Source organism: Pinus tabuliformis, chromosome Q (genome assembly GCF_031772625.1).
Source record: "Pinus tabuliformis cultivar Carrire ecotype Pingquan chromosome Q, CPIR1, whole genome shotgun sequence".
Taxonomy (NCBI): Eukaryota; Viridiplantae; Streptophyta; class Pinopsida; order Pinales; family Pinaceae; genus Pinus; species Pinus tabuliformis.
In genome coordinates this window covers 1,345,619,370-1,345,633,629 of record NC_142296.1, presented here as the reverse complement: position 1 = coordinate 1,345,633,629, position 14,260 = coordinate 1,345,619,370, and positions in this window count along the sequence as shown.

Here is a 14,260-nt window from a genome sequence, read left to right as displayed (position 1 = left end):
TGAATGGTGGAAGTCATCCCTCCTCCGAAAGTACTTTCACAAAAGCCGACTTTTGAGACCTAAAAGTGAAAATTGGACTGAGAAGGGATCAAATATTTGGAAGCTCTGCAAGGGAGTCACTCCCCTAATAATCGACCATCTAGGATGGAAAGATGGAAATGGGAAAAGGATACAGTTATGGAAGGATCATCCTCCTATGAAAGAGCTCCTGAATGAAAACCCCAAAATGTCTGAGTTGACATATTGGATGAAGCCAAACAGTTAGTTTTTCTTGTTGATCTTTCATCCTTGGATGACAGTGGACATAGAAGAGGTTGGATTTGTCTAGTTGTTCCATTGACTGAATGGAGCTTGACGATTCAGGCTTTAAAAGGGTGTGCTCTTATCAGTACAAACCTGGTCGATGAAAGAGTCTGGACTACCAACAAAAATCATTCATACTCAGTTAAAATGGGATACAAAGTCTTGCTACACAATCGAGGGACTCTGTCAACTGTAGGATTCCGGAAATTTGTCTGGAGTGTTGATGGATTGCCGAAGGTAAATATTTTATGTTGGGGGCTTGTTTTGGGGAAAATCTTCACAAAAAAAATTTAAAGACCATCCAGATGCATCCTGTGCAAAGAGGAGGTAGAGACAATCGAACATATGTTCAAGAAATGAAATTACGCCCAATCTGTTTGGCAGACAATTTTCAGCAAATTTATGGAGTTGTACGCTTGCCTTGCGACTTAGGAATTGATGTATGTAACATGGATTCAAAAAATTCCGTGGAAGTGCTCAAAAGAAGTTGCAATCACCCGATATTGGAGTGCCCTCCCCAAATATACCTGTTGGCTAATCTAGATAGCGCATAACCAGGCAATTTTCCAGAACAAAGATGTTAAAAGTAGCATCACAGCTGCCAAAGCAAAACAATTAGCAATAGAGGAAATAACAACTAATGGATTTGATCCAAATGATATTTTATTCAACCCGGAAGCAAAAAGGAATTGGTGCAACCTAGATCTTCTTACCTCTCAAGTTGTTCATTATATGAAGCCTATCTACGATCCCAATTGGAAGTTGCAGATGGAGGAACATGAATTAAAAGATTGGAGGAAGGGAAAGCATAGCTTCTGCATATATTTGGATGGTGCATCGAAAGGAAATCCAGGACATGTAGGAGGATGGGGGTGCTTATAGATCTCGAACAAAGATGAAGAAATAAAGTATACATGGGGCTTGGGTTATCTACAAATAATGAAGCAGAGTTCCTAGCCCTCTTCCAAGGTCTGAGTTTGGCTATCAAAAGATTGGTAATCAGTGGCGAGTCTCCCTTGGTTATTCAAAAAATAAGTAAGGAAAATATTTGCAAGGATCCTCTTAGAGTCTCTTTGTAATGTCGAATCATCCATCAGCTGGAAACATTTGAAGAAGTAGAATTATTTCATGTTCTAAGAGCACATAATAAAAATGCAGATGAAATGGCTAATTTGCGCGCAGCGCTGCCCCAAGGAAACATGTTGATCAATAGGGAGCCTAGGGGCAATCTTCCCATTCCATGATTATGGAAGAAATTGGTCTCCTTCAAGTGCATACAGTGCAAGTAAATCTAGATTCTCTCGTGGTTATACTAGAGATCTCAGCTAATATGACAATAGGGGAGCTCCCTTGGATTCCTCTAGAGGGATTGTAATGTTCCAAACTTAAATAAACAATGATATGCAAAACAAAATCGATTTGTGACACGAGAAATAAAAAACAACAACAAATGCTTATTAAAACTCCAGAAGTAAGAAGCAGCTGAGCCATTTTATTAATCAGTGGCGCAGTGTAATAGTATGGATGAATGAACCTGGGCTTGCCTCAATGAAAAGCATGATAGAATCTGGGTGATGAGACAATAATATCAAGTACTGGAAAATGCTTGCTCCTCTAATGCTCTGCAGCCTAGAAAACTACAGTGTTGGCTGGAAAGGAACTGCGAGAAACCCCACTTCTGCTACTCAAAAAATGCTACAAATTCATCCCCGATCTCCTTGACCAAAGTGCACAAAAACCCAGAAATGGTTTGGCCTGATTTTGACCTCCAAAAATCGACCACCAAAGGCACTGTGGAATCCCCAACAATTCTACATTGTACACTGCAAAGATATGGCTGAAAACCCCACTTTTGGTGCTCAGAAAATTCTGAAACTTTATATCTAGGATCCTTGTGAAAAAATCATAGAAACCCAGAAATGGTTTGGCCGTATTTTGACCTTCCAAATTCAGCCTCCAAAGGCACTGTGCAATCCCCAACAATTCTACACTGTCTACTGCAAAGATATGGCTGAAAACCCCACCTCCAATGCTTAGAAAATTCTACAAATTTATATCTGGGGTCCTTGTCAAAAACCCAAAAATGGTTTGGTCTAGTTTTGACCTTCCAAATTCAACCCCAAAAGGCCCTACGCCCTCCAAATCTGCTGAAGCACAATGCCCGCCAATACACCAGAAAAATCCTCCTCAAACACTCCGGAAATGTAACAATCAACTCCACCAATAATTCCCTTATTTCTCCTAGCAAGAAATAGCCCTCCGGTAGAATGTTTCAATGGTTACACTATATACATTACTGCGTCCTCTAGAAATACGCATTGTTGGGGCGAACTGTATACAAATGCTGGAAATTTCTCTACAAATCTCCTTCGGATGATAATGGATGAACCTCTCTAGGGTGGCACTCGAAGTCCCCTGAAGAACGAGTGAGTTCTCCACTTAGAAAACTCTTGCTAAACAACAAGTGATCCGACTAAACAACTCGAGCAACAAAATCAAATTCAATAAGCCAAGAATGATGAAATGAGGAGTGTTGTTCCTTTATAGATTTCGTGGAGTCTTTTCCCTCCTTCGTGGGTTTTTCACTAAGCCATCGATTTTCCCTCTTATGCAATTCGAACTATTTGCTTAAGAAGTGTTTATTTTCCTTGTGCGAACAAAACCAAAATAACTTACTTCTAACTCCTAAATCTCCTATTAAAATCAAATGGGCCCCATCTACTCCAAAATTTGCCTCAAAATGTAGAAATAAATCATGTTCCAAAATAATTTAGTAAGGGACATTACAGTCCTCCCCGCCAAAAATTTCTTGTCCTTAAGCAATGTTTGAACAAGTGTCCTCTCTAATTTTTGATCACCACTTTAACTACCAATAATACCAGGGTCCCAAATGTATCATTGAGTCATCCCCAATCTTAGCACTGTCTTGACATGAAGGAATCCCTCGATACCAGGGTCCCAAGCCATCCTAATCAATATGAAGCACACCTTGCTCCACTCGCTATCCAACCAGATACAGGTACCAGAATCCCTTTACATACTAGCAATAAGTAGAGCATCATGATAATGTAGGACTCTACCCAACTCCCCATGAAATTTCCCTATTGAGTAGTCCATCTCATGCACTACAAGAGTAAACTCCTGAAGATGCAATCCAATCTTGGTGAAATTGAACCCTCGTCTACCTGGGCCTCCCCTGATCTCCTCCTGTCGATCACCTTGCCACATTAGTGAAGTTCCCCACACCATCAATGAATCACTAAAACCAAATGGAAGATCTAGATGACCCTCCCCTATAGAAACCAGCTCACCTCTATGGGTAGTTGAACTGCTCAGCCATGTTATGCCAGAATCCCCCACCCATCGCAGAAGGAACCTATCCTGTTGACATTGTGACACTTTGGCCATGAATGACTGCCTATCATGCTCATACCAGAACCTCCTCTCCCATAAATCTCGACCATAATCTATGCGATGATTGAGGCTAGGCCAATCTTGCCAAAGTGACTCAACAGTGTCAGCGCCTATCACTCCATGGCTAGCCCAAATCCTGAGAAACAATCTACCTTTTTTATAGCGAGGACTTCGGTGATCGCTCATGTGTCCGCCTGTGAATGAATCAGTCTGCTTGTTATCCCGACCATGCTCACTAAGGAGTGGAGTATCCCACCAATCGACTGGATCCTTGGATCCCATAGCCATACTGGAGGTCCACAACCCCCAATCCTCTTTGTTTGTCGTTGTGATATGCTGCTAGCTATTGGGACCCCTCGGTGCCCCATCTTTGCCTCCTGTAGGTATCCAATAGGTAGGCACTGAGCATCAAGAACCCGTGTCACAAATATCCAGCTGCTTTGTGCTTGCCAAATCACATAGCGAGATCTACTGTCCCAGCTCCTGATGATGTGCTCGGGTACTGCTAGAAGCATAGGCATCATTCTACCAACAAGGACTACTGTCCTTTGCACCTCATGCTCCCCTAATGCCTCAGTTTTCTAACTAAAAAAACACCATGTAACTCCCTCTTGGTCACCTCCCCAATTGTGAGCCTAAGGGTGGAACATATGCTACCTTGGGTTTGTAACCGTCAACTTGTGCACCTATCAAGTGTCTCAACTAGAGAGTCTCCTCTTGGCCCATGACACGTGGTGTCTCATCCAAGTGCCTAGGGTGAGTTCCCCATGCCCTGCTGCCTGAATGGAGAGTGTCAAAGTGCAACAACCAAACTCTCTGTGACTGTAAGCAACATTGGAGGATGATAGGTGGGTATGTCCCAAAGAATATGATCAAGAATCTGCCGGAATGCTCAAGAGTAATTCTACGGACGACCCTCTCTCCACCTCGGATCTGTTGATAACTCCCTTGAGGCCTTGCCTCCACTAAACATGGTGTCCCCAAATGCTCGATAATGTCCTCATTGATCCTAGGTGAGTTGTGTCCAATGGTACATCTACTGTCCCTGTCCGTAAGTCTCCCTGGAAACAATGCTCCAAGGGCTTGTTGCGTCGCTTTATGTGTCACTGCATACCACCAAATGCCACCACATTCCTCGACATGCCACTGTATGTCGCAACCTATCCATGTACGCCACTGGAAACCCCTGGTTATGTCTATACCATCTTGTACCATCCTGTCACTCCCCGAACATCCTCAAAATGCGATGCGAGTCACTCCTCCTACGCCACAATGTAAACCAGTGTGTTGTGGTATACCGCCATGTATCTCCATGCTCCTCTGCAGGTCACTGCTCCTCGCTGCATAGCCCTGGACACCACTGTGTGATATGACCTAGAATTGGGTCTGTATGCATCAGGTCACATCCCTCTATATAACACTCCGACGCTACGACCTAACTCTGTGCAGTATTGTGTACCACTGCCTACTATCATACCACCCTGTAACATATGGTATCCCATATGTGTCAAAGTTTCTGCCACCCTGATAGTGACCCCACCATGATACACATCATGTCCCCTCGTCCATCTTGGTAGACCTGAGCACCCTAGCTCCACTCCTGCTAGAGGGGATATCTCTGTTGTGTCGATCCTCTGTGACCCTTGAGTCTTAAACCTCAATGGGAGAACATCGTCTCCATACAATATCTGGTCTGGTGGCCTACCCATGCCACCTCCTCCAACCAACTCCTGCTAGAGAATGCTAATCATCGTGCGGCCCCATACGCAACCAACATGCCAAAACAGCCAATGGAGTCTTCTCACAAACCACTTGCCCACTAGTGTCAACTGGAACTCCCCTAAGGAATGCATGCACTCAGGAACGAGGTTGACTACATCATCAATGCCATAGCCATCCCTCATATCTGGTATCGGATAGGAAGCCCTGTATGGATCCCAATGCCAACCTGGGCCTCCAGCACCCTCGATGTCTGAGAGCTCCCATTGAGCTTTACTCAGGAGTATGACCATCTCCATGAGTCTAGCCCACTCCACTGAGTACCAACTCAGAATATCTCGCCATCCAACCCCAAGAGAGGGATCGGATGCACAAAATCTAGCACATAAAACAAGCCCTCCATCCCGCGAGTGTTGCACCCTGCGCACCTCATGTCGCCTCAACTCACCATCCTGGTCAACACATAAAATTTGTTAGGGAGTCTCTGCATCTCTCTCTCCATGGTGCAAAGGTAGTCTAGCAATGTTGCAAGCCCCATCTATATAATCCCAGAGAGAGCTATTATCTGGAAGTACTGCAACTCTGTTGACAGTCTGTGCATCTATAAGCTCTAAGTCAATGGTTGGCCCCAAAGAAGACTTCTTGTCCTCCTCCACCATGGGCTCAATATGAGTCACGAATTGCCTCTCCATGACTAGCTCATGCCCCTCTATGTTCTCTCCATGTTGTAGGTGGTTGTAATCCCGCAACTCTATTGTAGATCTGAGTGCCTTTGTACCTATCGGATCTTCATCAAGGGTGGTCATGTGTCTTGTCACCTCATCATCTCGTCGTGCACTTCTTTCACTTGAAAACTCGGTCACGACCCCGGATACCTCAACAAGGGATGTCACCTTCTCAATAATGGACGCACCTCATCAATGGATGACCCTATGGGTGTATGCTCTTCTCTCTGCCCCAAGGTGTCAACTGGTGTTATCAAAGAGGCCTCTAACAATGGTCATGACTCCTATGCCACATTGGGTATACCAATGTGCTCCTCACACTCTCGCATGTCCACTGCCTCATGCTCAATCTCCTCCTTACACCTCTGATGTCTAAAACCAGGTCTCCAACAGCAAAATTGTCTCCTTGACTCATCCTCTAACTGTCTCTCGCCTACCTGCTCCTTACAGGAGATCTGGTGCGCTGATTCTATTAACTTTCCCCACATAGTGTAGATGGTTGTAATCCCACGGCTTGTGCACCTCTAGTGTCTCCGTTGTATGGACAAGGATGGATTTGTTCTGACACCTTCCTAAACTGAGCCAATCTCTCATCCTTCCAGCGGATTCCACCCCAAAATTCCAACATACTGAATCTCCCTTGAGCCATGGGTGGTGTATGGTGTAACCCATCACTGTGCATACATGCCCAAATCTCCCTTGATATTACTAATTACCCACAACTGGGCAAGATCATGCTCTGATGCCACTGTAATGTTCCAAACTTAAATAAACATTGATATGCAAAACAAAATTGATTTGTGACACAAGAAATAAAAACAATCAACAAATTCTTATTAAAACTCCAGAAGTAAGAACTAGCTGAGCCATTTTATTAATCAATGGAGGAATACAATAGTGTGGATGAATGCACCTGGGCTTGCCTCAATGGAAAGCATGACAGAATCCAGGTGATGAGACAATGATATCAAGTACTGTAAAATGTATGCTCCTCTAATGCTCTGCGCTTCCCATAAACTTACACTGCTGGCTAGAAAGGAACTGCAAGAAACCCCACTTTCGCTACTAGGAAAATGCTACAAATTCAGCCCCAATCTCCTTGACCAAAACCCACAAAAACCCGGAAATGGTTTGGCTTGATTTTGACCTCCCAAAATTGACCCCCAAAGGCACTGTGGAATCCCTAATAATTCTACATTGTCTGCTGCAAAGATATGGCTGAAAATTCCACTTTTGGTGCTTAGAAAATTTTGAAACTTTATATATGGGATCGTTTTCCAAGACCCAGAAAAGCCCAAAAATGGTTTGGTCAAATTTTGACATTCCAAATTCGGCCTCCAAAGGCACTGTGCAATCCCCAACAATTATGCATTGTCTGCTGCAAATATATGGCTAAAAACCCCACCTCCAGTGCTCAGAAAATTCTGAAAATTTATATCTGGGGTCCTTGTCAAAAACCCAAAAATGGTTTGGTCTGGTTTTGACCTTCCAAATTCGACCCCCAAAAAGGCCCTACGCCCTCCAAATTTGTTGAAGCACAATGCCCGCCAATACACCAGAAAAATCCTCCTCAAACACTCCGGAAATGTAGTAATCAACTCCACCAATGGTTCCTTTATTTCTCTTGGCAAGAAATAGTCCTCCGGTAGAACGTTGCAATGGTCACACTAGATACACTATTGCGTCCTCCAGAGATACGCACTATTGGCGCGAATTGTATACAAATGTTGGAAATTTCTCTACAAATCTCCTTCGGATGATAATGGATGAACCTCTCTAGGGTGGCACTCAAAGTCCCCGAAGAAAGGGTGAGTTCCCCGCTTGGAAATCTCTTGCTAAACAACTCGAGCAACATAATCAAATTCAATAAGCCAAAAATGTTGAAATGAGGAGTGTTGCCTTTTATAGATTTTGTGGAGTCTTTTCCCTCCATTTTCCCTCCTTTGTGGGTCCATCACTAAGCCATCGATTTTCCCTCTCATGCAATTCTAACTATTGGCTTAGGAAGTGCTTATTTTCCTTGTGTGAACAGAACCAAAATAACTTACTTCTAACTCCTAAGTCTCCTAATAAAATTGAATGGGCCCAATCTCCTCCAAAATTGGCCCCAGAAATAAATCATGTTCCAAAATAATTTAGGAAGAGACATTACAAGGATTCTCTTTTGATGACAAAGATTGAGTAGTGGATATAGAGTGCAGTGCAACAAAGAAGATGGATAAGTGCCCAACAAAGAAGAAGGAAGCAAGTGTCAGCCTCATCCCAACTTAAAGCATCTATATGAATTGCAAATATGCAGTTTTTGGTTGTCTTTTGGAGGATTTACGATTGTAGTAAAAGCAAAATTTTGTAGCTTAGTAGAAAGGCAAGAAGGAAAAAATGCGTTGTAATAGGAATAGGAGAAGTAGCAACTAAATCTACTTGTAAAAGGTTTCAGCCTTAAATCTAGACAACGCAACTATAAATCCAAATACCCATTTCTTTGAAGAAAAAAAGAATACATAAATTGGTTGGACACTTTTTTGTGTTGATATCAAAATTCTCCATGATATGAGGCAAATTAAATACCCCTAGATATTTTGGGCATATACTTATTAATATACACCATGGATTGTGAAACCATATATTCCACAACCATTGATCTCTCAGAATGTGATTTAATCTAATGAATAACTCCAATGCCTTAAAATGCCTCTGCACAACCACATTGTTTTTGTGTAAATAGGCCACATATTTCAATCTCCGCAACTTGACGAATGAGGTAGTGCTCCCGTGCACTAAGGAAGCTCAAAGATAAATTCTTTTACATTTCACATGTTACATAAAAAATTGTGAGTCTTCCAATACTTCATATTTTTTCAATGCATTTCCCTAGATAACAATCACCTACATGTTTGAATAAAACACATTTGAATAAAATATTGTATGTACAAAAGAAGTTCATATAAGTGTCTTCATTTCAATTAAATACAAACCATGGCAATTGAATAATAACCTTTGGCTCACCTCATGTACTTGTTTAGTTGATATATTATCTTGCTTTATGTTTCCATTGAAGTTGTTTGGTTGTGTTAAAAGGTAGAACAAAATAAAGTACACAATTATGCATTAATATTCGTGTAATTAACAAAACAAATCAAATTAAAAAAATAAATAATTTGTTTTTTTTTACAATTACACATTGACAAAATTTTATTAAAAATATATTAATTTCTTGCCAAAATTTTATTTTCTTCTTTTAAAGTAGTTTTAATATTTTTGGCAACCTAGTGAGAATTTTAATATTCCTATCATTCACTGCACTTCCTCTTCATCTAATAATGACGATGGAAGAATTGTTGTCCACCATCGTGACTTAAATATCACATCACATTAGCCTATTCAATGTCACCTTTAAATTTGGATATTTGATCTTTGTTTTCCTTCTAGATAGCAATCCCCATGGGCATTTTGTGGCATTCTTCCCAACATGCATTATGTCAAATAGATGAGTTGTTCAAAGGCGATCATAGTACACGTGTGATTGAATTATAAGGAACACTATTTCATACCTTGAAGAGCCCATTTCAACTTCTTTTTGAAAATGTAAAATGAGTGTTAAAATAAAATAGTTCTGGATTTTAGGCATCTGTGGTTCATTTCTTTTGAGCTTAGTCTCGGAGTATCCATAGTAGAAACCATATTTTTGTCAACGTTTCAAATCCCAACAAGGATCCATCATCAGGACCAATCTGAATGATGATAGAAGAAGAGCTTTGTGAAAGGATAAATAGTTAAAGAAATAAATTTTATTGAAGGTTGGCTAATAACTTTATTTTAATTTTTCCTTTTTTATTATTAATATTTAATATTATAAATAGTAAATTATTAATAATATTCTATATTATTAATAAAATAGTTGTACGAGTAACATTTGGCAAATAATAGAAGTGAATTTAATTAAAACCAACTACTTATAGTGGAGGCTTCTATCATAAGCTTTCTTCCACTATTGAAGAGTCATTCTTTGTGGTTTTCTCTTTATAAAATGTTTATTCTCATCATACACATCGTTTTTTAAGTTAAATGAACCTTGAGATGTAGTTCTAGAATTACATATTGGATAACCATTTTTACTTAAATTCCTACAAGATATAGAATAGTATTAATATGAAACTAGAAATAATTTTTTTTTTGTAAGCTACGGCAGGATCTTTTCTATTATATACAACCAAAATAAAAATATATACATTCGCTGGTGACCTCAACCCGCCCCGGAGGGAATCGGGTCTGTTGATCACCAAGAGTCTGAAAATGTCAACTTAACAACTATGCAGGTGCATCAACAGGTTTAAAACCAAAGCATCACCCTATCGACATACTATTTCTATATGCCTATCAACGATTACAGTTCAAAAAAACTTGCCCACAAAAACTGATTCTCTTAAGCCTAGATGAGAAATCAATTGAAAACAAAGCAAAATTGTCAATCTACCATGAGTTCCTGCTTGATTTCCTCCTCGCGCTGCGCGGTGGTTATCTCCTTCAGCATGCTTCGGATTTCCTCCAGTCTGTTGTCCTGCTTCAGGAGCGTGAGCTGTAGGTTATTCATCTCCTTTTTCAAATTCGGTAAACCTTGAGCTATCTCCGTCATCTCTTCGGCGACCTGCTCCATGGCTTTAGCTAATAGATGTTTCACAACCCAATACATGTGCAGTGCTTGCTTATACAACGATAAGCGCCCCCTTGTATTCCCAGGGTCCGGAATGAGAATGCTCCATTCCTCCATTTCTGGATCAGAGGCCTCCTCCAGGACTTTATTTTCCAAGACATCTATAATCCTTCTGATCTCCTCATTGGTCCCTTTGATGTATGCTCTCTCTGCTTCCTGAGCTATCTGCTCTGTGGATCGACGTCCTCTTTTCTGTTGATTTGAAGCCGGTGTCTCAGTTTCATAACGATCCGCTTGCCAAGTTCTCCCGCGACCCCTGCGCCTCCTGCCTTTACCTCTTCTGGAAGGTCTGCCTCTAGTGTTACCCCTACTACCTTGCCCCACCTCGAAAGTCACCTTCGCCATGCACTCTTCCTTCCCGGTCTCCATTTCCGAAACTAGATATAATTAATATAATTGTACAAATGAATTAATGTTCAAGTGAATTTTTTGTATCATAAAAATATGATGACTCAAGTGCACCATGAATCATCTAAGTACTTAATGGAATTGGAATTATCATTACTACATTGATTTGGTTGTATCATATATAGTGTGGTTCTAGTCTATAACTAAACTTTTGAGGTTTGTTGGTAATATGCTCAGTGTGTACATCCATATCTCTACATTACATTTATTTATTTATTCATTTCAAAACACATTTATATAATTGCCTTATAGATATATATCATAATATGTAACAAAAAATAAAAGTAAAGTGGCATATTGTAAAATGTTGGAAAATAAATACTCCTAATTATCATTGACAAATTGCTTGCTATTATACATGCAACAATATTACTTGCTATTATACATGCAATCTATAATGTATTGAACTTTATGATTTAAGTATTTTAACTTTGGTCATAGCTATTGTAAAACATTTTTAGCATAGTGGTTGGTATAAAATCTAGGCTTGACAAATTGCTTGCTATTATACATGCAACAATATTACTTGCTATTATACATGCAATCTATAATGTATTGAACTTTAGGATTTAGGTATTTTAACTTTGGTCATAGCTATTGTACAACACTTTTAGCATAGTGGTTGGTATAAAATCTAGGCCTTTGCAACGGGAAGTTGGATTTGCACGCCTATTAAAAAATACTTGAATTTTAGAATTTTATGCATCCTCTTATTTTTCTAATCTGTTGGTTGTCATTAAATCAATAATCCCCCCACCGCGAAATTTATTACTTTATTTGAATTCAAATAATACTAGTGCCTCGTGTTTGTAAGACTTTAAGAACAATCCCCCAAAAAGTTGTTGGACTTCTAGTTCACTCCACAATCTTATAAGTAGAGAGTTACATTTGACTCTATATTTTAGCCAACAAATTTATGTCATTATTTTGGAATCCATAGATCTTAATTCCCCATCTTGTTATCACTACAAAAATATTGGTTAATTGCTCAATATCTCATGAGTTTTCGTTTTATAATTATTCAAAGTCATGTTATTTATATTACCCCGAAACATTGATTTGAAATTTTGCAAACAGCATATAGTATAATAATTGAAAAGCTTATCCATACTCTCTAGAATACCAAGACATTTTGATTGTTGAGGATGTAGTTGATGAAGGTACCTAGAAAAACCATGCTACCAAACATTTATCTAATGTTATTATTCCAATGAACTACCCTGATTGGGTGCATCCAAAATATGTTTCATGTAGAGAGAGGGATTTGACTTCGATCCTCCTTGTGATACTAGACTTTACTTTGTGCAAATTATCAATGATCCTTTTTACTTCATACAATTTATATAGTTCCTCTAGTTATTCAACAATGGATGCTATTCAATGTTTATTTAGTGCTAGTAGCGATCAACGTTGTAGGCAATTCAATATCATAATTTCTACATTCAGCCATGGCTAAGAAGTGGAGCCTGTTTTTGTGCAGCTTATTGGACGAATTGTTTTGAATATAGAAACATTGATAACATTTTCAATGATAATGAGTTATTAACAAGGATTCCTATCAATGATTATGCCTAACACAGATTACATAAAAAATAAAAAGCATTAAAGCTACCACAACTTGGTTTTCCCATACTCCAAGATGCATAGCCACACACTTAGGATGAATTACTTCCTACCACAATGCACCCAAGTACTCTCATAATCATCATGATGGTTTTACAAATTTCACACACATAAATGAGATATGTTACTCCCCTCCTAGCATCATTGATCTTCCCTATTTTGAGTTTGGTATATATCCTTGGTGAGAGTTAAATATTAGCTAATCTTATTGCTAAAAACTCAAAGTGTCATAAAAAACCCTGATTTAGATCATGATCTAAGGCAACTACTCATAATGTTTCAAACAATATCAACATTCTATGGATTTTCATTTATCAATTTAACTAATGTTTTTCAATACACACTTGAAGATTGTTATTTTTCTGATAATAATCTAACTTAAGGGCATCACCTAACTAAACACTAAGAGTTGTTTTAAATTACTGCCCTTGTATTTCTCAAATGACAATGATATTGAAATGCTATGTAATTTTGAATAAACGTGAAGGTATTAATGGCATCATCTTTTTTTGAAGAATCATTGTCATGCTTCCTAACTCTAAGAATGTTGATTTTGCTTTCTATTTTGAATTGTTTTTTTTTGCATTATTCTCATTGATCATATTAGTAACTCTTGGATTCCTCTTTCAAAACCTCCATAACTTTTGCTTGCATTGTCTTTACTCTTAGTGAGCAGCTATTGATGCCTTATGCTTGTAATATGCCCCTTGTTTACCTTGATCCAAAGAGTATATGGTTCTAGTTGTTTTCTCATTAATAAGGCAAAACATATCAACAACACTCAAGAAGCAAGAATGATACTGATGTTCAAGACGTGTCAACACCCAAATAAAGAATATAACACTATTTTATATTAATCATCTCAAACATATTTACAACTAGGGGGTTGTCATGAAAAAGGGGCATCAATTTAGAGGGAGGATGGCATACATATTGTACTTGTTTTCCAACCCTGTATCAAAGGCACATGCAAAACAAAAATACTTACGTAGAAACCTTGGACTTGTAATGGAGGGGTTTAGAATATAATTATTAGTTGCTTGGAGTTTCAATCACTAAAACAAAAAGGATGAGTATCATTGAGAGAGCACAAAGAAAACCATCCTTCTTCACATCAAATAACAAAGACAACATCATGAAATAAATCAATACAATCACATATTTAGCCCAAAGAGTTAGCTCAATTGATTGATGTCATTGTTACACCAATATGACACGATCTTATATGAATCATCCCAAACATATTTACAATTTGGGGGTTGTCATCAAAAGGGGCATCAATTTAAAGGCTGCAAAGAGTAAACACCACCCTTTCCAACCCCATAACAAAGGTACATGGAACTTTCCAACCCCATAA